General features: G+C 28.1%; 1 long non-coding RNA gene across 1 annotated transcript; it reads right to left on the bottom strand.

The window, feature by feature from the left end:
• Nucleotides 1-505: 505 nt before the first annotated feature.
• Nucleotides 506-3191, bottom strand: LOC129971249 (uncharacterized). Its single transcript, XR_008784783.1, has 3 exons — nt 3139-3191; nt 2137-2192; nt 506-561 (listed from the first exon to the last, which is right to left on the bottom strand). It is a non-coding gene; the product is annotated as an uncharacterized LOC129971249 (long non-coding RNA).
• Nucleotides 3192-3677: the final 486 nt, after the last annotated feature.

The raw sequence follows: 3677 nt of genomic DNA, 5'->3' as shown, positions 1-3677 counted from the left end.
TATACCTATTGCTATTCACACGTTTTGAATGTTTCATGAATGTGCAATAATTTTAGTTTCAATTATTACGATTATTTTTTGAGTAGCTAGAAAAAAATTTTTATATCTTTATTCTGATCACCACATTTGTTTTATCTTAGATAATTAAAACTTAGCACAATCAAGTCATAAAAATGCGATAAACTACATACATAAAAAAGTATCCATATTTGTGCCTTCAGTAAAATTTTAACTATTGAAAGCTTTTGCTATTGTTTTCCTGCAAGTATCCGGCAGTTTAATGCTTAATTATGAATTTTATATTACAAAGAAACACGAATTTCCTTATAATATCCAAAAATTCAAGCAAATAATTTTGCATTTTTAAAAGATAATATAAATAGTATCCATTAGATGAATTAGTATTCATTGGCTAAACAAAAGGTATATATTTGGGTGAATTTTGAATGTTTAGTTGAATATTTTTTGAATGAATATATCAAGATTTAAACTGAATCTGTACTTACTTTATTCTCTTAGATCCATTCTTTAGCATTGCCTGCTTTTTTTTCTTATCCAATGCTATAAGAAAGAAGCAAATAAAGATTTCAATCAATATTATGATGTTATTTTTCTTGAGGAAATATTTTATTTTGAAAAAAAAATGCTTAGTTCTTATGCAAGTCATTTCACTATTGGAAATCATTCAAAAATTTTAGTGAAGCTCCTGTTTAGGTATTCTTGAAGTAATGGATGATCCGCAGTTCTAATTTAATTGATTCTAAAATGACTCCTCGAAAAACCATATTTAAATATTAAATTATTTAATACATAAAAATGAGTTGGCCTGTTAGCCAGCAAGTATTTAAAATTGGAAATGCACAAAAAATTTTATAAAAATTCTTATGGTTTTTCTAGTTTTTTCAATGGGATAACTAATAGTTTAGTAAGCGTATTAGAAATAAGGAATTTGTATCCTTTTTGAATAACGAAATATAATAAAATAAACCATGCCCATAAATCTCACTGGTGCCTATTAAGAAATAACTAAATAACTTGAGAGGTAGAATGCACACAACAAAATTTTATCGATATCTGAGGTTGATTTTATAAAATAATAATACTGCAAAATTCGAGAATTTTAATAATTTAGATATAAATTCGATTGTCTTTTTTTTATTTAAATTTGGATGGAATTCCATGAGTAATTGGACTGGGTATTTAAAACATTTTTTCACTTATTTAATCCAACCGAATTTCTACTTCATTTGAAACAACAAAACATTGTCTTATCTTTTAACAGTTAATATATACTTCATATGCTTCATATGATATTTCAGCAACTGACCCAACTTATTTTTGGCGAAGGCAGTTATCTTGTTGACATATCAGATTTAATTCCTCGTTAGTGTCTGATATAAAATCAATACATTTGACTGATGAAATATCGGTACTAGCTTTTATTGTTCTACAGCGAAATTGCTGGCATTGTGTTAAACTTTTTAAATGTGATTCCTTGCAAGGTTAATAGAAGGTCATCTTTGACATCAAATCACAAATGCTGGAGCTAATATACTGTAGGGTTAAAAGTAAATCAAATATCTGGCCGCATCAGCCACAAGTTATTACCTAACTGAAGCGATAGACCGCTGCATCTTAAACATCAACAGATCTAATTCAAATATTCTATAACTTCCAAATCCCTAAAAATAAACTATACACAACGCTGGTGGTTACAAAGAAGAATTATAAATTTTATGCTATTACCATCTTTGCATTTACTGTTAACAAACTGCATCAAAAAATATTATAATTAAAATGTAAAAATTTTATTATTATTTAAACCCTATTAACACAAAATGCCAAACAACATTGTTACAATATCTTTCCGACATTGGCCCGGCATTTAGAACATCAAACAACATCGTAGGAATATCGTACAATATCTTGTGCTTATAGAGTAATTATATGGATACCACAGCAAAATTTCCAACCCTCAAAAATTTTCTCCTTCTAAGTAAATAATGAAAGGCTTCAAATTAACTATTGAGTTGTTTGTTTTTCACGTTATTGTTTACAGAAGAACAAGAATGAAGCTCAGAGTTTCAACGTGAACAAGAAAAATATAAATCAACAAAAAAATTAAGAATTAATTACCTCATGCACATATCAGGAGTTGATTCACAAAAGGCGAGAATTGATTCTATGCATTTCTGTAAATGAAAAATAATCCAACTATTCATAAGTTAAATACTAATGATGAATTAATAGTAGTCTTAAATATACCGTATATCATTGATTATGTTGTGCCAAGTGTATAGGATTAGATTAAAGTTATACGCCTTCACTTAGAAGGACCTGCATACAAAATATACCAATGGCTGTTTGAATTTCAGGTTACACCTACCTCAGTCATCTACTTCCGTCTATCTTAAGAAGAATATACACCGAATACAGTGCTTCTAATATCACCTGCAAAATCATTTGACCAGAAAGGTCCAAATTTTCAAAAAATACTATGAACAATCTGGAGAAGATTAAGACTTCAAAACGATTCAATTTATCATATTCATGGTTAATCGTACACGTTTATTTCACAAAAAAGATTTATTTTATATACATTCAAAAATTTGCCTTCAGTCTTTATGAAGAACTTAATTTATTAATGCAAATATTGTGTATCGCTTTAATTTTATAAATTTCATATTTAATTTCATATATAAATTTCATATTTAAATTCATATTAATTTTTTTTAACTTATTAACTTTAATTATGTTCTTAATTTCTTACTAATATGATTCCTAAACAGATTAATGTAAAAAATAAATTATGAAAAATGGGTGAGAACTTGCATCAAACACCTCCAATATTTCCTGCCATTATTTTTGCTTCTGAAAATTCTGATAGTTTTGAATTCTGGTTAGGGGGAAAAAAAGAAAATTCAAAACATAGTATGACTGTTCTAAGTCCGATTCACTTCTAATTTAATGGAACATGTATTATAATTTCTTTCTCCCACCTCTCGGTTATTTTTCCAACATGTATCGAATGTAAAATCCTAAAAATATTGCAGAACTTCCTAGATTAGCCTACAATATTAGAATTTTGAAAACTACATATTGTTATTAAGTGCAAAGAAATTAAATTTTTTTTCTTACCCTTGCTTTCTCAAAAGCCGGACTTTCATCTGGTCCATGAGCACCAGTTGCAGCTTCCCTCTGCGTTTGTATAAATCAAAGTAAATATATATATAAATGTATGTATATAATGATATATCTTAATTTAAGTTAAATCCTAACTAATATCAAAATTTTTACTTTAAATCAGCCCATATTATTATGTTAAAATTTTCTCTTGTTTCCAGACACAAATCTCATTGTTTCTTTTTTTTCAAACCCGTGATCTAAAAAACTGCTTGTTTTTACTCCCCACGCCAAGAGTGAAGGAATAAAAATTCCTAACACTTTCTCATTTCTTTCAAAGATACCTAAGATTCCCTTTTCTAAATCGACTGGTGAAGAAATCCATGTCAGAATTTCTTAGTCAAATTACTAAGGGGAAAAAATTCTTTCACTTTTGCTCTTGTGTTGCAATGTGGGCAAAGATGACATCTTTTCGTTCCTCTCTGTGCACAAAATATGAACCTCCCGTGGTGAAATAAATTGAAATTTATTCCAAAAATGTCGGCCACGCATTT

This window comes from Argiope bruennichi, chromosome 6 (genome assembly GCF_947563725.1).
Source record: "Argiope bruennichi chromosome 6, qqArgBrue1.1, whole genome shotgun sequence".
Taxonomy (NCBI): Eukaryota; Metazoa; Arthropoda; class Arachnida; order Araneae; family Araneidae; genus Argiope; species Argiope bruennichi.
Note: the sequence above shows the minus strand (reverse complement) of the source record. Positions and strands in the feature narration are given on the sequence as shown.